The sequence below is a fragment of the Phallusia mammillata genome, chromosome 6, assembly GCF_965637545.1.
Source record: "Phallusia mammillata chromosome 6, kaPhaMamm4.hap1.1, whole genome shotgun sequence".
NCBI classification, from domain to species: domain Eukaryota; kingdom Metazoa; phylum Chordata; class Ascidiacea; order Phlebobranchia; family Ascidiidae; genus Phallusia; species Phallusia mammillata.
This window is the reverse complement of record NC_137257.1, coordinates 18977802-19000250: the sequence shown is the minus strand read 5'-3', so window position 1 is coordinate 19000250 and position 22449 is coordinate 18977802. Positions and strand designations below refer to the sequence as shown.

At 41.9% G+C, this 22449-nt stretch overlaps 8 non-coding genes across 8 annotated transcripts; 3 read left to right on the top strand and 5 right to left on the bottom strand.

The window, feature by feature from the left end:
* Positions 1–3494: 3494 nt before the first annotated feature.
* Trnav-aac (transfer RNA valine (anticodon AAC)) lies at positions 3495–3567 on the bottom strand. Its single transcript has one exon. It is a non-coding gene; the product is annotated as a tRNA-Val (tRNA).
* A 194-nt stretch (positions 3568–3761) lies between these two features.
* On the top strand, positions 3762–3835 carry Trnar-ucu (transfer RNA arginine (anticodon UCU)). Its single transcript has one exon. It is a non-coding gene; the product is annotated as a tRNA-Arg (tRNA).
* Positions 3836–4252: 417 nt separating this feature from the next.
* Positions 4253–4326, top strand: Trnar-ucu (transfer RNA arginine (anticodon UCU)). The gene has a single exon. It is a non-coding gene; the product is annotated as a tRNA-Arg (tRNA).
* Positions 4327–4477: 151 nt separating this feature from the next.
* Positions 4478–4550, bottom strand: Trnav-aac (transfer RNA valine (anticodon AAC)). Its single transcript has one exon. It is a non-coding gene; the product is annotated as a tRNA-Val (tRNA).
* Positions 4551–4681: 131 nt separating this feature from the next.
* Trnar-ucu (transfer RNA arginine (anticodon UCU)) lies at positions 4682–4755 on the top strand. The gene has a single exon. It is a non-coding gene; the product is annotated as a tRNA-Arg (tRNA).
* Positions 4756–4905: 150 nt separating this feature from the next.
* On the bottom strand, positions 4906–4978 carry Trnav-aac (transfer RNA valine (anticodon AAC)). The gene has a single exon. It is a non-coding gene; the product is annotated as a tRNA-Val (tRNA).
* A 419-nt stretch (positions 4979–5397) lies between these two features.
* Trnav-aac (transfer RNA valine (anticodon AAC)) lies at positions 5398–5470 on the bottom strand. The gene has a single exon. It is a non-coding gene; the product is annotated as a tRNA-Val (tRNA).
* Positions 5471–6845: 1375 nt separating this feature from the next.
* Trnav-aac (transfer RNA valine (anticodon AAC)) lies at positions 6846–6918 on the bottom strand. The gene has a single exon. It is a non-coding gene; the product is annotated as a tRNA-Val (tRNA).
* Between the last annotated feature and the right edge of the window lie 15531 nt (positions 6919–22449).

Sequence of the window (22449 nt, the reverse complement as noted above, 5' to 3'; positions counted from 1 at the left end):
CGAATCCATGGTCATCTCCTCTGCATATGGTGCCAAAGTCGTCAGGTGGTTGGCGCCCCTGTGGAGATTACCGCCGGCTCAATGCTGCTACAGAACCTGACCGATGCTCAATACCTCACATACAGGATTTTTCTGCATACTTGTCGGGAGCTCAGGTATTCTCCAAAATTGATCTTGTACGGGGATATCATCAAGTTCCAGTTGCCAAACAGGATATTCCCAAGACAGCGGTAATAACACCTTTTGGACTTTTTGAATTTGTCCGAATGCCTTTTGGCCTTAAAAATGCGGCACAGGCATTTCAACGCCTTATGGACATGGTTTGTAAGGACCTGAACTTCGTTTTTGTCTACATTGACGACATTTTAATTGCTAGTAAATCAGATTCAGAACATGAGAAGCATTTACGTTTGTTATTTGAACGATTAAAACAGTACGGACTTGTAATTAACCCAACCAAATGTATGTTTGGGCTTTCAGAAATTGATTTCCTCGGGCATCACATTAACCGTGATGGAGCGACCCCTCTAACTCATAAAGTGGAAGTTATCCAAAAACTTCCGTACCCAAAGAACATTAAAGAACTACAAAAATTCGCAGGAATGATCAACTTCTATCATCGTTTTATACCTTCAGCTGCCAAGATAATGAAACCAATTTATGAAGCACTTTCAGGCAAGCCAAAAATCTTTGTTAGAACAGATGCAGTTCAAGCAGCATTTTGTGCTGCAAAACAAGCGCTTGCAAACGCCTCAATGCTTGTTCACCCCAGGGCAAACGCGCGCACAGCCCTTACAGTAGACGCCTCTGACACAGCCATTGGTGGAGTACTTGAACAATTTGTAAATGGAATTTGGCAACCGCTTGCATTTTTCAGTCGACATTTGCGCCCATCTGAAACCAAATACAGCACATTTGATAGGGAATTACTTGCATTACATTTATCTGTTCGACATTTTCGGTATTTCCTGGAAGGACGCATATTTACAGCATACACAGACCACAAGCCTCTGACAAGTGCATTTGCAAAAGTTTCAGACCCATGGTCTGCAAGACAACAAAGACATCTCTCAGCAGTAGCAGAATTTACTAAAGATGTCAGGCACATTAGCGGAAAAGCCAACTTTGTAGCCGATGCTCTCTCGCGCATTTCAGTTTCGAGTTTACAACGGGAGAATTTTCTGGATTTTGATTATTCTTCGCTGGCCGCAGCACAGCAATGTCCCGAGGTTCAGGCTTACAAAACTGCAGTTTCCGATCTGCGATGTCAACACGTCCCACTGGGAAACACAGGAATATCTTTACTATGCGACATCTCCACTGGACATCCACGGCCAATTGTACCAAAACAATGGCAAAGAAAGGTTTTTGAGGTAGTACATGGATTATCTCACCCTTCAATCAGAACAACAAGAAAACTCATCGCCTCAAGATTCGTATGGCATGGGTTAAAAAAACAAGTTGGAATTTGGGCTAAGCAATGCATAGCTTGTCAAAAAGCAAACATACAGACGCACATTCGCGCACCATTTGCAAGGTATGCTGAACCCAACAAGCGCTTTGACCATGTTAACATAGATATCGTTGGTCCACTGCCGTCTTGTCAAGGCAACAGGTACCTATTCACTATGGTAGATAGATTTACTAGATGGCCAGAAGCCATTCCAATGCCGGATGTAACGACCACGACCTGTGCTCGGGCATTTGTTGCCCATTGGATCTCTCGTTTTGGTGTACCTTCCGACATTTCCTCTGATCGTGGCCCACAGTTTACTTCCCAATTGTGGTCAGAAATGACAAACATGCTTGGAATTAAGCTTCATCGCACAACTAGCTACCATGCCCAAGCAAACGGTTTAGTGGAGCGCTTTCATCGTCACCTCAAGTCAGCTTTAATGGCTCGCATGAATGGGTTTAACTGGGTGGACGAACTTCCTTGGGTGTTACTTGGAATTCGATCGGCACCGAAAGAAGACCTGCAAACTTCTTCCGCGGAGCTGGTGTATGGGACCCAAATTTCAATTCCAGGAGACTTACTTGGTGCTGAAATGTCAACCAAGAATTCAGAATCCCATGCAGCTTTGCGTTCACTAAAGCCAATACCCATGTCGAGACATGCTACTCAACATCCGTCAGTGCCCTCCGCGCTATTAACAACAGACTATGTGTTTATTCGTAGAGACATGCACAGGCCTACTTTGACTCCTCCATACACAGGTCCTTTCAGAGTTTTACGCCGGGGCGACAAAACTTACAAGGTGCAAATTGGGAAAAGAGAGCAGAATATCTCGATAGATCGGTTGAAGCCAGCGCATGTTGATATTTCTCAGCCGGTGCACGTCGAGACACCACCCCGCCGCGGAAGGCCACCGTCCCGTGAACAAACATGACCGCACACGCGAACCCGTCGCAATATATATCCGCCGTATCGTTATTCTAGTGTTTAACCCGCTTCTGGGGGGAGCTGTGTAGCGACTCTGCCGACCCGCATTTATCAAAGCGTGTTAAATGTGCTTTTTTCTCGCGTTCTCTTGCTTCGCTTGTATGACGCGTTGTATTTAGTCATTCTATTTTGGACGTCGCGAAATAAACAGTGAACGCTCGCCTTAGTGTACTGGTTTCTGATTTGAAAAAGTTGATTCATTTGGGCAAAATATATTATGGCACGCCATTTGCCTTCAATTTAATTATTTATTACATGGTTATAATTTCATGTTCTGTTTTTGTGTTTAAATATTGTAATTAATTGCATTTAAAATGTTCATTTACCCTAGCACAGTGGACTACATGTTATAGAAACATGAAAGTAAGATAAACATGCCACCAATCTATACAACAACATCTCAAACAATCCTGTATGATTACCATAATGCAAAATCATGTTTGATAACAAACTATAGTGTAATTTGGAATCATGTAAAGCTTTTTCGATCTAGAATAGGTAACAATCAATTTATGTGATGATTTATGTTCATCAACAGTCACTGTGAGCTAAAATTGACGTCAAGTATGTTTCTTAGTACACTTAGGTACGCACCGAAAATCGCAGTGTAAACGGAAGGGGTAGCAAGGTAAGGTTAGGCGCCGCTAAGCATAGTGTAAACGGGCCTTTAGGCGAACGTGATAACCACTACACTACGGAAACCGCATGGTAAGATTCGCTTAATCGCCGTCCAGTAGTTTGGTGGTTGCCTTAAGATTTCTGGTTGTTTTCCAACTCAATTTGTCACAAATTGTGACATTGCAAGTCACAGAGAATTTTATAGAGTTCTCAATGTCTCTGTGGCGCAATGGATAAGCGCGCTGGACTTCTAATCCAGGGGTTCGAGTCCCGGCAGGGATGTACTTTTCATTGTCATGTCATTAAAGGGTCTTTTGTGAAGTAAAAAAAAATCTGATTTTTCTTGAAGGTTGTAAAATCTAAACCAAGAAAATGAGTCTAGCTATTGAAATATAATGCAGAAATTTTAAATCTCAGAGAACAATGAAAAGTTTGTTTCCGCCCAGGCTCGAACTGGGGACCTTTCGCGTGTTAGGCGAGCGTGATAACCACTACACTACGGAAACCACATGGTAAGATTCGGTTAATCGCCGTCCAGTAGTTTGACGGTTGCCTAAAAAACCTGGTTGTTTTCCAACACAAAATAGAACTAGTGGACACCGACATGTCTGGGAAGAATCATTTGAAACGTCGGGCAAGCGATAATTTTGTCACAAATTGTGACATTGCAAGTCACAGAGAATTTGATAGTGTTCCCAACGTCTCTGTGGCGCAATGGATTAGCGCGCTGGACTTCTACTCCAGAGGTTCCGGCTTCGAGACCCGGCAGGGATGTACTTTTTATTGTCACATCATAAAACTATGTTTTTGAAGTAAAAAACAAATTTGATTTTTCTGTAAGGTTGTAAAAGCTAAATCAAGAAAACGAATCTAGGAATTGAAATCTAATACAGATGCTTTAAATCTCAGAGAAAAAAGAAAAGTTTGTTTCCGCCCAGGCTCGAACTGAGGACCTTTCACGTGTGAGGCTAACGTGATAATCACTACACTACGGAAACCACATGGAAAGATTCGGTTAATCGCCGTCCAGTAGTTTGACGGTTGCCTAAAAACCTGGTTGTTTTCCAACACAAAATAGAACTAGTGGACACCGACATGTCTGGAAAGAATCATTTGAAACATCGGGCAAGCGATAATTTTGTCACAAATTGTGACATTGCAAGTCACAGAGAATTTGATAGACTTCCCAATGTCTCTGTGGCGCAATGGATTAGCGCGCTGGACTTCTAATCCAGAGGTTCCGGGTTCGAGTCCGGGCAGGGATGTACTTTTTATTGTCACATCATAAAACTATGTTTTTGAAGTAAAAACCAAATTTGATTTTTCTTGAAGGTTGTAAAATCTAAACCAAGAAAATGAGTCTAGCTATTGAAATATAATGCAGAAATTTAAAATCTCACAGAACAAAGAAAAGTTTGTTTCCACCCAGGCTCGAACTGGGGACCTTTCGCGTGTTAGGCGATCGTGATAACCACTACACTACGGAAACCACATGGAAAGGTTCGCTTAATCGCCGTCCAGTAGTTTGGTGGTTGTCTTAAGAAATCTGGTTGTTTTCCAACTCAATTTGTCACAAATTGTGACATTGGAAGTCACAGAGAATTTGAAAGAGTTCCCAATGTCTCTGTGGCGCAATGGATTAGCGCGCTGGACTTCTAATCCAGAGGTTCCGCGTTCGAGTCCCGCCAGGGATGTACTTTTCATTGTCATGTCATCAAGCGATCTTTTTGAAGTAAAAAACAAATTTGATTTGTCTTGAAGGTTGTAAAATCAAACCAAGAAAATCAGTCTAGCTATTGAAATATAATGCAGAAATTTTAAATCTCAGAGAACAAAGAAAAGTTTGTTTCCGCCCAGGATCGAACTGTGGACCTTTCGCGTGTTAGGCGAACGTGATAACCACTACACTACTGAAACCACATGGAAAGATTCGGATAATCGTCGTCAAGTAGTTTGGTGGTTGCCTTAAGAAATCTGGTTGTTTTCCAACTCAATACAGAACTAGTGGACACCGACATGTCTGGAAAGAATCATTTGAAACGTCGGGCAAGCGATAATTTTGTCACAAATTGTGACATTGGAAGTCACAGAGAATTTGATAGAGTTCCCAACGTCTCTGTGGCGCAATGGATTAGCGCGCTGGACTTCTAATCCAGAAGTTCCGGGTTGGAGTCCCGTCAGGGATGTACTTTTTATTGTCACATCATAAAACTATGTTTTTGAAGTAAAACCAAATTTGATTTTTCTTGAAGGTTGTAAAATCTAAACCAAGAAAATGAGTCTAGCTACTGAAATATAATGCAGAAATTTAAAATCTCACAGAACAAAGAAAAGTTTGTTTCCACCCAGGCTCGAACTGGGGACCTTTCGCGTGTTAGGCGAACGTGATAACCACTACACTACGGAAACCACATGGAAAGGTTCGCTTAATCGCCGTTCAGTAGTTTGGTGGTTGCCTTAAGAAATCTGGTTGTTTTCCAACTCAATACAGAACTAGTGGACACCGACATGTCTGGAAAGAATCATTTGAAACGTCGGGCAAGCGATAATTTTGTCACAAATTGTGACATTGGAAGTCACAGAGAATTTGATAGAGTTCCCAACGTCTCTGTGGCGCAATGGATTAGCGCGCTGGACTTCTAATCCAGAAGTTCCGGGTTGGAGTCCCGTCAGGGATGTACTTTTTATTGTCACATCATAAAACTATGTTTTTGAAGTAAAAACCAAATTTGATTTTTCTTGAAGGTTGTAAAATCTAAACCAAGGTTACTTTCCCGTTTTTGGTCGGGAACTTTCTCGTCTTCAGTAGGGGACTTTCCCGTTTATTATTTTGGGTACTTTTCCGTTTTCGGTCGGGTACTTTCCCATTGATTATTTTGGGTACTTTCCCGTATTTGGTCGGGTATTTTCCCGTTGATTATTTTGGGTACTATTCCGTTTTTCGTCGGGTACTTTCCCGTTTTCAGTAGGGTACTTTCCCGTTGATTATTTTGGGTACTTTTCCGTTTTTGGTCGGGTATTTTCCCGTTGATTATTTGGGGTACTTTCCCGTTTTCGGTCGGGTACTTTCCCGTTTTCAGTAGTGGACTATCCCGTTTATTATTTTGGGTACTTTTCCGTTTTTGGTCGGGTACTTTCCCGTTGATTATTTTGGGTACTTTCCCGTTTTTGGTCGGGTATTTTACCGTTGATTATTTTGGGTAATTTCCGTTTTTGGTGGGGTAATTTCCCATCTTCAGTAGGGTATTTTTCCCGTTGATTATTTTGGGTATTTTCCCGTTTTTGTCGGGTACTTTCCCGTTTATTATTTTGGGTACTTTCCCGTATTTCGTCGGGTATTTTCCTGTTGATTATTTTGGGTAATTTCCCGTTTTTGGTCGGGTACTTTCCCTTCTTCAGCAGGATATTTTCCCGTGGATTATTTTGGTTACTTTCCCGTTTTTGGTCGGGAACTTTCCCGCTTATTATTTTGGGTACTTTCCCGTATTTGGTCGGGTACTTTCTCGTCTTCAGTAGGGTATTTTCCCGTTGATTATTTTGGGTACTTTTCCGTTTTTGGTCGGGTACTTTCCCGCTTATTATTTTGGGTTCTTTCCCGTTTTTGGTCGGGTATTTTCGCGCGCTGGACTTCTAATCCAGAGGTTCCGGGTCCAGAGGAACTATGTTTTTGAAGTAAAACCAAATTTGATTTTTCTTGAAGGTTGTAAAATCTAAACCAAAAAAATGAGTCTAGCTACTGAAATATAATGCAGAAATTTAAAATCTCACAGAACAAAGAAAAGTTTGTTTCCACCCAGGCTCGAACTGGGGACCTTTCGCGTGTTAGGCGAACGTGATAACCACTACACTACGGAAACCACATGGAAAGGTTCGCTTAATCGCCGTTCAGTAGTTTGGTGGTTGCCTTAAGAAATCTGGTTGTTTTCCAACTCAATACAGAACTAGTGGACACCGACATGTCTGGAAAGAATCATTTGAAACGTCGGGCAAGCGATAATTTTGTCACAAATTGTGACATTGGAAGTCACAGAGAATTTGATAGAGTTCCCAACGTCTCTGTGGCGCAATGGATTAGCGGGCTGGACTTCTAATCCAGAAGTTCCGGGTTGGAGTCCCGTCAGGGATGTACTTTTTATTGTCACATCATAAAACTATGTTTTTGAAGTAAAAACCTAATTTGATTTTTCTTGAAGGTTGTAAAATCTAAACCAAGGTTACTTTCCCGTTTTTGGTCGGGAACTTTCCCGCTTATTATTTTGGGTACTTTCCCGTATTTGGTCGGGTACTTTCTCGTCTTCAGTAGGGGACTTTCCCGTTTATTATTTTGGGTACTTTTCCGTTTTCGGTCGGGTACTTTCCCATTGATTATTTTGGGTACTTTCCCGTATTTGGTCGGGTATTTTCCCGTTGATTATTTTGGGTACTATTCCGTTTTTCGTCGGGTACTTTCCCGTTTTCAGTAGGGTACTTTCCCGTTGATTATTTTGGGTACTTTTCCGTTTTTGGTCGGGTATTTTCCCGTTGATTATTTGGGGTACTTTCCCGTTTTCGGTCGGGTACTTTCCCGTTTTCAGTAGTGGACTATCCCGTTTATTATTTTGGGTACTTTTCCGTTTTTGGTCGGGTACTTTCCCGTTGATTATTTTGGGTACTTTCCCGTTTTTGGTCGGGTATTTTACCGTTGATTATTTTGGGTAATTTCCGTTTTTGTCGGGTAATTTCCCATCTCCAGTAGGGTATTTTTCCCGTTGATTATTTTGGGTACTTTCCCGTTTTTGTCGGGTACTTTCCCGTTTATTATTTTGGGTACTTTCCCGTATTTCGTCGGGTATTTTCCTGTTGATTATTTTGGGTAATTTCCCGTTTTTGGTCGGGTACTTTCCCTTCTTCAGTAGGATATTTTCCCGTGGATTATTTTGGTTACTTTCCCGTTTTTGGTCGGGAACTTTCCCGCTTATTATTTTGGGTACTTTCCCGTATTTGGTCGGGTACTTTCTCGTCTTCAGTAGGGTATTTTCCCGTTGATTATTTTGGGTACTTTTCCGTTTTTGGTCGGGTACTTTCCCGCTTATTATTTTGGGTTCTTTCCCGTTTTTGGTCGGGTATTTTCCCGTTTATTATTTTGGGTACTTTCCCGTTTTCGGTCGGGTATTTTCCCATTGATTATTTTTGGTACTTTCCCGTTTTCGGTCGGGTACTTTCCCGTCTTCAGTAAGGCACTTTCCCGTTTATTATTTTGGGTACTCTCCCGTTTTTGGTCGGGTATTTTCCCGTTGATTATTTTGGGTACTTTCCCGTTTTTGGTCGGGTATTTTCTCGTTGATTATTTTGGGTAATTTCCCGTTTTATGTGGGGTAATTTCCCGTCTTCAGTAGGGTATTTTCCCGTTGATTATTTTGGGTACTTTCCCGTTTTTGTCGGGTACTTTCCCGTTTATTATTTTGGGTACTTTCCCGTATTTCGTCTGGTATTTTCCTGTTGATTATTTTGGGTAATTTCACGTTTTTGGTCGGGTACTTTCCCGTCTTCAGTAGGGTATTTTGCCGTGGATTATTTTGGTTACTTTCCCGTTTTTGGTCGGGAACTTTCCCGCTTATTATTTTGGGTACTTTCCCGTTTTTGGTCGGGTATTTTCCTGTTGATTATTTTGGGTAATTTCCCGTTTTTCGTCGGGTACTTTCCCGTCTTCAGTAGGGTACTTTCCCATTTATTATTCTGGGTACTTTCCCGTTGGGTATTTTCCCGTTGATTATTGGGGTACTTTCGCGTTTTCGGTCGGGTACTTTCCCGTTTTCAGTAGGGCTCTTTCCCGTTGATTATTTTGGATACTTTCCCTTTTTTGTCGGATACTTTCCCGTCTTCAGTAGGGTACTTTCCCATCTATTATTCTGGGTACTTTCCCGTTTTTGGTCAGTTACTTTCCCGCTTATTATTTTGGGTACTTTTCCGTTTTTTGTCAGGAATTTTCCCGTTGATTATTTTGGGTACTTTCCCGTTTTCGGTCGGGTACTTTCCCATTGATTATTTTGGGTACTTTCCCGTTTTTGGTCCGGTACTTTCCCGTCTTCAGTAGTGTACTTTCCCATTGATTATTTTGGGTACTTTCCCGTTTTTTGGTCGGGTATTTTCCCGTTGATTATTTGGGGTACTTTCGCGTTTTCGGTCGGGTACTTTCCCGTTTTCAGTAGGGCTCTTTCCCGTTTATTATTTTGGATACTTTCCCTTTTTTGTCGGGTATTTTTCCGTTGACTGTTCTTGGTAATTTCCCCTTTTTGTTCGGGTACTTTCTCGTTTTCAGTAGGGTATTTTCCCGTTGATTATTTTGGGTACTTTCCCGTTTTTGGTCGGATACTTTCCCGTCTTCAGTAGGGTACTTTCCCATCTATTATTCTGGGTACTTTCCCGTTTTTGGTCAGTTACTTTCCCGCTTATTATTTTGGGTACTTTTCCGTTTTTTGTCAGGTATTTTCCAGTTGATTATTTTGGGTACTTTCCCGTTTTCGGTCGGGTACTTTCCCATTGATTATTTGGGGTACTTTCCCGTTTTCGGTCGGAAACTTTCCCGTTTTCTGTAGGGGACTATCCCGTTTATTATTTTGGGTACTTTTCCGTTTTCAGACGGGTACTTTCCCGTTTTCAGTAGGGCACTTTCCCGTTGATTGTTTTGGGTACTTTCCCGTTTTTGGTGCGGTAATTTCCCGTCTTCAGTAGGGTATTTTCCCGCTTTTTGTCGGGTACTTTCCCGTTTTCAGTAGGGCACTATCCCGTTTATTATTTTGGGTACTTTCCCGTTTTTGGTCGGGTATTTTCCTGTTGATTATTTTGGGTAATTTCCCGTTTTTCGTCGGGTACTTTCCCGTCTTAATGTACGAACCCCCTGAGGTTCTTCTCACAGATCGAACAGCAAAATAGACCGAGTTTCTTATTTCCTGACCAAGCTTTCAACCTAAAAAACGTTTTCGGTAGGGTACTTTCCCGTTTTCAATAAGGGACTTTCCCGTTTATTATTTTGGGTACTTTCCCGTTTTCGGTCGGTTATTTTCCCGTTGATTATTTTGGGTACTTTCCCGTTTTCGGACGGGTACTTTCCCATTGATTATTTTGGGTACTTTCCCGTTTTTGGTCAGTTACTTTCCCGCTTATTATTTTGGGTACTTTTCCGTTTTTTGTCAGGTATTTTCCCATTGATTATTTTGGGTACTTTCCCGTTTTTGGTCGGGTATTTTCCCGTTTATTACTTTGGGTACTTTCCCGTTTTCGGTCGGATATATTCCCGTTGATGATTTTGGGTACTTTCCCGTTTTCGGTGGGGTATTTTCCCATTGATTATTTTGGGTAATTTCCCGTTTTTGGTCGGGCATTTTCCCTTTGATTATTTTGGGTACTTTCCCGTATTTGGTCGGGTATTTTCCCGTTGATTATTTTGGGTACGTTCCTGTTTTCGGTCGGGTACTTTCCCATTGATAATTTTGGGTACTTTCCCGTTTTCTGTCCGGTACTTTCCCGTCTTCAGTAGGGTAATTTCCCATTGATTATTTTGGGTACTTTCTCGTTTTTGGTCGGGTATTTTCCCGTTTATTACTTTGGGTACTTTCCCGTTTTTGGTCGGATATATTCCCGATGATGATTTTGGGTACTTTCCCGTTTTCGGTCGGGTACTTTCCCATTGATTATTTTGGGTTATTTCCCGTTTTTGGTCGGGTACTTTCCCGTCTTCAGTAAGGCACTTTCCCGTTTATTATTTTGGGTACTTTTCCGTTTTTGGTCGGGTACTTTCCCGCTTCTTATTTTGGGTACTTTCCCGTTTTCGGTCGGGTATTTTCCCATTGATTATTTTGGATACTTTCCCGTTTTCGGTCGGGTACTTTCCCGTCTTCAGTAAGGCACTTTCCCGTCTATTATTTTGGGCTACTTTCCCGTTTTTGGTCGGGTATTTTCCCGTTGATTATTTTGGGTACTTTCCCGTTTTCGGTCGGGTACTTTCCCGCTGATTATTTTGGGTACTTTCCCGTTTTTGGTCGGGTATTTTCCCGTTGATTATTTTGGGTACTTTCCCGTTTTTGGTCGGGTACTTTCCCGTCTTCAATAGGGTACTTTCCCATCTATTATTCTGGGTACTTTCCCGTTTTTGGTCGGGTATTTTCCCGTTTATTATTTTGGGTACTTTCCCGTTTTTGGTCGGGTACTTTCCCGTTGATGATTTTGGGTACTTTCCCGTTTTTGGTCGGGTACTTTCCCACTTATTATTTTGGGTACTTTTCCGTTTTTTGTCAGGTATTTTCCCGTTGATTATTTTGGGTACTTTCCCGTTTTCGGTCGGGTACTTTCCCATTGATTATTTTGGGTACTTTCCCGTTTTCTGTCCGGTACTTTCCCGTCTTCAGTAGGGTACTTTCCCATTGATTATTTTGGGTACTTTCCCGTTTTTGGTCGGGTATTTTCCAGTTTATTACTTTGGGTACTTTCCCGTTTTTGGTCGGATATATTCCCGTTGATGATTTTGGGTACTTTCCCGTTTTCGGTCGGGTACTTTCCCATTGATTATTTTGGGTTATTTCCCGTTTTTGGTCGGGTACATTCCCGTCTTCAGTAAGGCATTTTCCCGTTTATTATTTTGGGTACTTTTCCGTTTTTGGTCGGGTATTTTCCCGTTGATTATTTTGGGTACTTTCCCGTTTTTGGTCGGGTACTTTCCCGCTTCTTATTTTGGGTACTTTGCCGTTTTCGGACGGGTATTTTCCCATTGATTATATTGGATACTTTCCCGTTTTCGGTCGGGTACTTTCCCGTCTTCAATAAGGCACTTTCCCGTCTATTATTTTGGGTACTTTTCCGTTTTTGGTCGGGTATTTTCCCGTTGATTATTTTGGGTACTTTCCCGTATTTGGTCGGGTACTTTCTCGTCTTCAGTAGGGGACTTTCCCGTTTATTATTTAGGGTACTTTTCCGTTCTTGGTCGGGTACTTTCCCATTGATTATTTTGGGTACTTTCCCGTTTTTGTTCGGGTTCTTTCCTGTCTTCAGTAGGGTACTTTCCCATTGAATATTCTGGGTATTTTCCCGTTTTTGGTCGGGTATTTTATCGTTTATTATTTTGGGTACTTTCCCGTTTTTGGTCGGGTACTTACCCGTTGATGATTTTGGGCACTTTCCCGTATTTGGTCGGGTATTTTCCCGTTTATTATTTTGGGTACTTTCCCGTTTTCGATCGGGTACTTTCCCGTGGATTATTTTGGGTACTTTCCCGTTTTTGGTCGGGTACTTTCCCGTCTTCAATAGGGTACTTTCCCATCTATTATTCTGGGTACTTTCCCGTTTTTGGTCGGGTATTTTCCCGTTTATTATTTTGGGTAATTTCCCGTTTTTGATCGGGTATTTTCCCGTTGAATATTTTGGGTACTTTCCTGTTTTCGGTCGGGTACTTTCCCATTGATAATTTTGGGTACTTTCCCGTTTTCTGTCCGGTACTTTCCCGTCTTCAGTAGGGTAATTTCCCATTGATTATTTTGGGTACTTTCTCGTTTTTGGTCGGGTATTTTCCCGTTGATGATTTTGGGTACTTTCCCGTTTTTGGTCGGGTACTTTCCCACTTATTATTTTGGGTACTTTTCCGTTTTTTGTCAGGTATTTTCCCGTTGAATATTTTGGGTACTTTCCTGTTTTCGGTCGGGTACTTTCCCATTGATAATTTTGGGTACTTTCCCGTTTTCTGTCCGGTACTTTCCCGTCTTCAGTAGGGTAATTTCCCATTGATTATTTTGGGTACTTTCTCGTTTTTGGTCGGGTATTTTCCCGTTTATTACTTTGGGTACTTTCCCGTTTTTGGTCGGATATATTCCCGATGATGATTTTGGGTACTTTCCCGTTTTCGGTCGGGTACTTTCCCATTGATTATTTTGGGTTATTTCCCGTTTTTGGTCGGGTACTTTCCCGTCTTCAGTAAGGCACTTTCCCGTTTATTATTTTGGGTACTTTTCCGTTTTTGGTCGGGTACTTTCCCGCTTCTTATTTTGGGTACTTTCCCGTTTTCGGTCGGGTATTTTCCCATTGATTATTTTGGATACTTTCCCGTTTTCGGTCGGGTACTTTCCCGTCTTCAGTAAGGCACTTTCCCGTCTATTATTTTGGGCTACTTTCCCGTTTTTGGTCGGGTATTTTCCCGTTGATTATTTTGGGTACTTTCCCGTTTTCGGTCGGGTACTTTCCCGCTGATTATTTTGGGTACTTTCCCGTTTTTGGTCGGGTATTTTCCCGTTGATTATTTTGGGTACTTTCCCGTTTTTGGTCGGGTACTTTCCCGTCTTCAATAGGGTACTTTCCCATCTATTATTCTGGGTACTTTCCCGTTTTTGGTCGGGTATTTTCCCGTTTATTATTTTGGGTACTTTCCCGTTTTTGGTCGGGTACTTTCCCGTTGATGATTTTGGGTACTTTCCCGTTTTTGGTCGGGTACTTTCCCACTTATTATTTTGGGTACTTTTCCGTTTTTTGTCAGGTATTTTCCCGTTGATTATTTTGGGTACTTTCCCGTTTTCGGTCGGGTACTTTCCCATTGATTATTTTGGGTACTTTCCCGTTTTCTGTCCGGTACTTTCCCGTCTTCAGTAGGGTACTTTCCCATTGATTATTTTGGGTTCTTTCCCGTTTTTGGTCGGGTATTTTCCAGTTTATTACTTTGGGTACTTTCCCGTTTTTGGTCGGATATATTCCCGTTGATGATTTTGGGTACTTTCCCGTTTTCGGTCGGGTACTTTCCCATTGATTATTTTGGGTTATTTCCCGTTTTTGGTCGGGTACATTCCCGTCTTCAGTAAGGCATTTTCCCGTTTATTATTTTGGGTACTTTTCCGTTTTTGGTCGGGTATTTTCCCGTTGATTATTTTGGGTACTTTCCCGTTTTTGGTCGGGTACTTTCCCGCTTCTTATTTTGGGTACTTTGCCGTTTTCGGACGGGTATTTTCCCATTGATTATATTGGATACTTTCCCGTTTTCGGTCGGGTACTTTCCCGTCTTCAATAAGGCACTTTCCCGTCTATTATTTTGGGTACTTTTCCGTTTTTGGTCGGGTATTTTCCCGTTGATTATTTTGGGTACTTTCCCGTATTTGGTCGGGTACTTTCTCGTCTTCAGTAGGGGACTTTCCCGTTTATTATTTAGGGTACTTTTCCGTTCTTGGTCGGGTACTTTCCCATTGATTATTTTGGGTACTTTCCCGTTTTTGTTCGGGTTCTTTCCTGTCTTCAGTAGGGTACTTTCCCATTGAATATTCTGGGTATTTTCCCGTTTTTGGTCGGGTATTTTATCGTTTATTATTTTGGGTACTTTCCCGTTTTTGGTCGGGTACTTACCCGTTGATGATTTTGGGCACTTTCCCGTATTTGGTCGGGTATTTTCCCGTTTATTATTTTGGGTACTTTCCCGTTTTCGATCGGGTACTTTCCCGTGGATTATTTTGGGTACTTTTCCGTTTTTGGTCGGGTATTTTCCCGTTGATTATTTGGGGTACTTTCCCGTTTTCGGTCGGATACTTTCCCGTTATCTGTAGGGGACTATCCCGTTTATTATTTTGGGTACTTTTCCGTTTTCAGACCGGTACTTTCCCGTTTTCAGTAGGGCACTTTCCCGTTGATTGTTTTGGGTTATTTCCCGTTTTTGGTCGGGTACTTTCCCGTCTTCAGTAAGGCACTTTCCCGTTTATTATTTTGGGTACTTTTCCGTTTTTGGTCGGGTATTTTCCCGTTGATTATTTTGGGTACTTTCCCGTTTTCGGTCGGGTATTTTCCCGTTGATTATTTGGGGTACTTTCCCGTTTTCGGTCGGATACTTTCCCGTTTTCTGTAGGGGACTATCCCGTTTATTATTTTGGGTACTTTTCCGTTTTCAGACGGGTACTTTCCCGTTTTCAGTAGGGCACTTTCCCGTTGATTGTTTTGGGTACTTTCCCGTTTTTGGTGCGATAATTTCCCGTCTTCAGTAGGGTATTTTCCCGCTTTTCGTCGGGTACTTTCCGGTCTTCAGTAGGGTACTTTCCCATTTATTATTCTGGGTACTTTCCCGTTTTTGTTCGGTTATTTTCCCGTTGATTATTTTGGGTACTTTCCCATTTTTGGTCGGGTACTTTCCCGTCTTAATGTACGAACCCCCTGTGGTTCTTCTCACAGATCGAACAGCAAAATAGACCGAGTTTCTTATTTCCTGACCAAGCTTTCAACCTAAAAAACGTTTTCGGTAGGGTACTTTCCCGTTTTCAGTAAGGGACTTTCCCGTTTATTATTCTGGGTACTTTCCCGTTTTTGTTCGGTTATTTTCCCGTTGATTATTTTGGGTACTTTCCCATTTTTGGTCGGGTATTTTCCCGTCTTAATGTACGAACCCCCTGAGGTTCTTCTCACAGATCGAACAGCAAAATAGACCGAGTTTCTTATTTCCTGACCAAGCTTTCAACCTAAAAAACGTTTTCGGTAGGGTACTTTCCCGTTTTCAGTAAGGGACTTTCCCGTTTATTATTTTGGGTACTTTTCCGTTTTTGGTCGGTTATTTTCCCGTTGATCATTTTGGGTAATTTCCCGTTTTTGGTCGGGTACTTTCCCGTCTTCTGTAGGGTATTTTCCCGTTGATTATTTTGGGTACTTTCCCGTTTTTGGACGGGTACATTCCCACTTATTATTTTGCGTACTTTCCCGTATTTGGTCGGGTATTTTCCCGTTGATTATTTTGGGTACTTTCCCGTTTTCGGTCGGTTATTTTCCCGTTGATTATTTTGGGTACTTTCCCGTTTTCGGTCGGGTACTTTCCCATCTATTATTCTGGGTACTTTCCCGTTTTTGGTCGGGTATTTTCCCGTTTATTATTTGGGTACTTTCCCGTTTTTTGTCTTGTACTTTCCCGTTTATTATTTTGGGTACTTTCCCGTTTTTGGTCGGGTACTTTCCCGCTTATTATTTTGGGTACTTTTCCGTTTTTTGTCAGGTATTTTCCCGTTTATTATTTTGGGTACTTTCCCGTTTTCGGTCGGGTATTTTCTCATTGATTATTTTGGGTACTTTCCCGTTTTTGGTCGGGTACTTTCCCGTCTTCAATAGGGTACTTTCCCATCTATTATTCTGGGTATGTTCCCGTTTTTGGTCGGGTATTTTCCCGTTTATTATTTTGGGTAATTTCCCGTTTTTGATCGGGTATTTTCCCGTTTATTATTTTGGGTACTTTCCCGTTTTTGGTCGGGTACTTTCCCGTTGATGATTTTGGGTACTTTCCCGTTTTTGGTCGGGTACTTTCCCACTTATTATTTTGGGTACTTTTCCGTTTTTTGTCAGGTATTTTCCCGTTGATTATTTTGGGTACTTTCCTTTTTTCGGTCGGGTACTTTCCCATTGATTATTTTGGGTACTTTCCCGTTTTCTGTCCGGTACTTTCCCGTCTTCAGTAGGGTACTTTCCCATTGATTATTTTGGGTACTTTCTCGTTTTTGGCCGGTATTTTCCCGTTTATTACTTTGGGTACTTTCCCGTTTTTGGTCGGATATATTCCCGTTGATGATTTTGGGTACTTTCCCGTTTTCGGTCGGGTACTTTCCCATTGATTATTTTGGGTTATTTCCCGTTTTTGGTCGGGTACTTTCCCGTCTTCAGTAAGGCACTTTCCCGTTTATTATTTTGGGTACTTTTCCGTTTTTGGTCGGGTATTTTCCCGTTGATTATTTGGGGTACTTTCCCGTTTTCGGTCGGATACTTTCCCGTTTTCTGTAGGGGACTATCCCCTTTATTATTTTGGGTACTTTTCCGTTTTCAGACGGGTACTTTCCCGTTTTCAGTAGGGCACTTTCCCGTTGATTGTTTTGGGTACTTTCCCGTTTTTGGTGCGGTAATTTCCCGTCTTCAGTAGGGTATTTTCCCGCTTTTTGTCGGGTACTTTCCCGTTTTCAGTAGGGCACTTTCCCATTTATTATTTTGGGTACTTTCCCGTTTTTGGTCGGGTATTTTCCTGTTGATTATTTTGGGTAATTTCCCGTTTTTCGTCGGGTACTTTCCCGTCTTCAGTAGGGTACTTTCCCATTTATTATTCTAGGTACTTTCCCGTTTTTGGTCGGGTAATTTCCCGCTTCTTATTTTGGGTACTTTCCCGTTTTCGGTCGGGTATTTTCCCATTGATTATTTTGGATACTTTCCCGTTTTCGGTCGGGTACTTTCCCGTCTTCAGTAAGGCACTTTCCCGTCTATTATTTTGGGCTACTTTCCCGTTTTTGGTCGGGTATTTTCCCGTTGATTATTTTGGGTACTTTCCCGTTTTCGGTCGGGTAATTTCCCGCTTCTTATTTTGGGTACTTTCCCGTTTTCGGTCGGGTATTTTCCCATTGATTATTTTGGATACTTTCCCGTTTTCGGTCGGGTACTTTCCCGTCTTCAGTAAGGCACTTTCCCGTCTATTATTTTGGGCTACTTTCCCGTTTTTGGTCGGGTATTTTCCCGTTGATTATTTTGGGTACTTTCCCGTTTTCGGTCGGGTACTTTCCCGCTGATTATTTTGGGTACTTTCCCGTTTTTGGTCGGGTATTTTCCCGTTGATTATTTTGGGTACTTTCCCGTTTTTGGTCGGGTACTTTCCCGTCTTCAATAGGGTACTTTCCCATCTATTATTCTGGGTACTTTCCCGTTTTTGGTCGGGTATTTTCCCGTTTATTATTTTGGGTACTTTCCCGTTTTTGGTCGGGTACTTTCCCGTTGATGATTTTGGGTACTTTCCCGTTTTTGGTCGGGTACTTTCCCACTTATTATTTTGGGTACATTTCCGTTTTTTGTCAGGTATTTTCCCGTTGATTATTTTGGGTACTTTCCCGTTTTCGGTCGGGTACTTTCCCATTGATTATTTTGGGTACTTTCCCGTTTTCTGTCCGGTACTTTCCCGTCTTCAGTAGGGTACTTTCCCATTGATTATTTTGGGTACTTTCCCGTTTTTGGTCGGGTATTTTCCAGTTTATTACTTTGGGTACTTTCCCGTTTTTGGTCGGATATATTCCCGTTGATGATTTTGGGTACTTTCCCGTTTTCGGTCGGGTACTTTCCCATTGATTATTTTGGGTTATTTCCCGTTTTTGGTCGGGTACATTCCCGTCTTCAGTAAGGCATTTTCCCGTTTATTATTTTGGGTACTTTTCCGTTTTTGGTCGGGTATTTTCCCGTTGATTATTTTGGGAACTTTCCCGTTTTTGGTCGGGTACTTTCCCGCTTCTTATTTTGGGTACTTTGCCGTTTTCGGACGGGTATTTTCCCATTGATTATATTGGATACTTTCCCGTTTTTCGTCGGGTACTTTCCCGTCTTCAGTAGGGTTCTTTCCCATTTATTATTCTGGGTACTTTCCCGTTTTTGTTCGGTTATTTTCCCGTTGATTATTTTGGGTACTTTCCCATTTTTGGTCGGGTACTTTCCCGTCTTAATGTACGAACCCCCTGAGGTTCTTCTCACAGATCGAACAGCAAAATAGACCGAGTTTCTTATTTCCTGACCAAGCTTTCAACCTAAAAAACGTTTTCGGTAGGGTACTTTCCCGTTTTCAGTAAGGGACTTTCCCGTTTATTATTCTGGGTACTTTCCCGTTTTTGTTCGGTTATTTTCCCGTTGATCATTTTGGGTAATTTCCCGTTTTTGGTCGGGTACTTTCCCGTCTTCTGTAGGGTATTTTCCCGTTGATTATTTTGGGTACTTTCCCGTTTTTGGACGGGTACTTTCCCACTTATTATTTTGCGTACTTTCCCGTATTTGGTCGGGTATTTTCCCGTTGATTATTTTGGGTACTTTCCCGTTTTCGGTCGGGTACTTTCCCATCTATTATTCTGGGTACTTTCCCGTTTTTGGTCGGGTATTTTCCCGTTTATTATTTGGGTACTTTCCCGTTTTTGGTCTTGTACTTTCCCGTTTATTATTTTGGGTACTTTCCCGTTTTTGGTCTTGTACTTTCCCGCTTATTATTTTGGGTACTTTTCCGTTTTTTGTCAGGTATTTTCCCGTTGATTATTTTGGGTACTTTCCCGTTTTCGGTCGGGTATTTTCTCATTGATTATTTTGGGTACTTTCCCGTTTTCGGTCGGGTACTTTCCCATTGATTATTTTGGGTACTTTCCCGTTTTTGGTCGGGTACTTTCCCGTCTTCAATAGGGTACTTTCCCATCTATTATTCTGGGTACTTTCCCGTTTTTGGTCGGGTATTTTCCCGTTTATTATTTTGGGTAATTTCCCGTTTTTGATCGGGTATTTTCCCGTTTATTATTTTGGGTACTTTCCCGTTTTTGGTCGGGTACTTTCCCGTTGATGATTTTGGGTACTTTCCCGTTTTTGGTCGGGTACTTTCCCACTTATTATTTTGGGTACTTTTCCGTTTTTTGTCAGGTATTTTCCCGTTGAATATTTTGGGTACTTTCCTGTTTTCGGTCGGGTACTTTCCCATTGATAATTTTGGGTACTTTCCCGTTTTCTGTCCGGTACTTTCCCGTCTTCAGTAGGGTAATTTCCCATTGATTATTTTGGGTACTTTCTCGTTTTTGGTCGGGTATTTTCCCGTTTATTACTTTGGGTACTTTCCCGTTTTTGGTCGGATATATTCCCGTTGATGATTTTGGGTACTTTCCCGTTTTCGGTCGGGTACTTTCCCATTGATTATTTTGGGTTATTTCCCGTTTTTGGTCGGGTACTTTCCCGTCTTCAGTAAGGCACTTTCCCGTTTATTATTTTGGGTACTTTTCCGTTTTTGGTCGGGTACTTTCCCGCTTCTTATTTTGGGTACTTTCCCGTTTTCGGTCGGGTATTTTCCCATTGATTATTTTGGATACTTTCCCGTTTTCGGTCGGGTACTTTCCCGTCTTCAGTAAGGCACTTTCCCGTCTATTATTTTGGGTACTTTTCCGTTTTTTGTCGGGTATTTTCCCGTTGATTATTTTGGGTACTTTCCCGTTTTTGGTCGGGTACTTTCCCGCTTCTTATTTTGGGTACTTTGCCGTTTTCGGACGGGTATTGTCCCATTGATTATATTGGATACTTTCCCGTTTTCGGTCGGGTACTTTCCCGTCTTCAATAAGGCACTTTCCCGTCTATTATTTTGGGTACTTTTCCGTTTTTGGTCGGGTATTTTCCCGTTGATTATTTTGGGTACTTTCCCGTATTTGGTCGGGTACTTTCTCGTCTTCAGTAGGGGACTTTCCCGTTTATTATTTAGGGTACTTTTCCGTTCTTGGTCGGGTACTTTCCCATTGATTATTTTGGGTACTTTCCCGTTTTTGTTCGGGTTCTTTCCTGTCTTCAGTAGGGTACTTTCCCATTGAATATTCTGGGTATTTTCCCGTTTTTGGTCGGGTATTTTATCGTTTATTATTTTGGGTACTTTCCCGTTTTTGGTCGGGTACTTACCCGTTGATGATTTTGGGCACTTTCCCGTATTTGGTCGGGTATTTTCCCGTTTATTATTTTGGGTACTTTCCCGTTTTCGATCGGGTACTTTCCCGTGGATTATTTTGGGTACTTTTCCGTTTTTGGTCGGGTATTTTCCCGTTGATTATTTGGGGTACTTTCCCGTTTTCGGTCGGATACTTTCCCGTTATCTGTAGGGGACTATCCCGTTTATTATTTTGGGTACTTTTCCGTTTTCAGACCGGTACTTTCCCGTTTTCAGTAGGGCACTTTCCCGTTGATTGTTTTGGGTTATTTCCCGTTTTTGGTCGGGTACTTTCCCGTCTTCAGTAAGGCACTTTCCCGTTTATTATTTTGGGTACTTTTCCGTTTTTGGTCGGGTATTTTCCCGTTGATTATTTTGGGTACTTTCCCGTTTTCGGTCGGGTACTTTCCCATTGATTGTTTTGGGTTATTTCCCGTTTTTGGTCGGGTACTTTCCCGTCTTCAGTAAGGCACTTTCCCGTTTATTATTTTGGGTACTTTTCCGTTTTTGGTCGGGTACTTTCCCGTTGATGATTTTGGGTACTTTCCCGTTTTCGGTCGGGTACTTTCCCATTGATTATTTTGGGTTATTTCCCGTTTTTGGTCGGGTACTTTCCCGTCTTCAGTAAGGCACTTTCCCGTTTATTATTTTGGGTACTTTTCCGTTTTTGGTCGGATATATTCCCGTTGATGATTTTGGGTACTTTCCCGTTTTCGGTCGGGTACTTTCCCATTGATTATTTTGGGTTATTTCCCGTTTTTGGTCGGGTACTTTCCCGTCTTCAGTAAGGCACTTTCCCGTTTATTATTTTGGGTACTTTTCCGTTTTTGGTCGGGTACTTTCCCGCTTCTTATTTTGGGTACTTTCCCGTTTTCGGTCGGGTATTTTCCCATTGATTATTTTGGATACTTTCCCGTTTTCGGTCGGGTACTTTCCCGTCTTCAGTAAGGCACTTTCCCGTCTATTATTTTGGGTACTTTTCCGTTTTTTGTCGGGTATTTTCCCGTTGATTATTTTGGGTACTTTCCCGTTTTTGGTCGGGTACTTTCCCGCTTCTTATTTTGGGTACTTTGCCGTTTTCGGACGGGTATTGTCCCATTGATTATATTGGATACTTTCCCGTTTTCGGTCGGGTACTTTCCCGTCTTCAATAAGGCACTTTCCCGTCTATTATTTTGGGTACTTTTCCGTTTTTGGTCGGGTATTTTCCCGTTGATTATTTTGGGTACTTTCCCGTATTTGGTCGGGTACTTTCTCGTCTTCAGTAGGGGACTTTCCCGTTTATTATTTAGGGTACTTTTCCGTTCTTGGTCGGGTACTTTCCCATTGATTATTTTGGGTACTTTCCCGTTTTTGTTCGGGTTCTTTCCTGTCTTCAGTAGGGTACTTTCCCATTGAATATTCTGGGTATTTTCCCGTTTTTGGTCGGGTATTTTATCGTTTATTATTTTGGGTACTTTCCCGTTTTTGGTCGGGTACTTACCCGTTGATGATTTTGGGCACTTTCCCGTATTTGGTCGGGTATTTTCCCGTTTATTATTTTGGGTACTTTCCCGTTTTCGATCGGGTACTTTCCCGTGGATTATTTTGGGTACTTTTCCGTTTTTGGTCGGGTATTTTCCCGTTGATTATTTGGGGTACTTTCCCGTTTTCGGTCGGATACTTTCCCGTTATCTGTAGGGGACTATCCCGTTTATTATTTTGGGTACTTTTCCGTTTTCAGACCGGTACTTTCCCGTTTTCAGTAGGGCACTTTCCCGTTGATTGTTTTGGGTTATTTCCCGTTTTTGGTCGGGTACTTTCCCGTCTTCAGTAAGGCACTTTCCCGTTTATTATTTTGGGTACTTTTCCGTTTTTGGTCGGGTATTTTCCCGTTGATTATTTTGGGTACTTTCCCGTTTTCGGTCGGGTATTTTCCCGTTGATTATTTGGGGTACTTTCCCGTTTTCGGTCGGATACTTTCCCG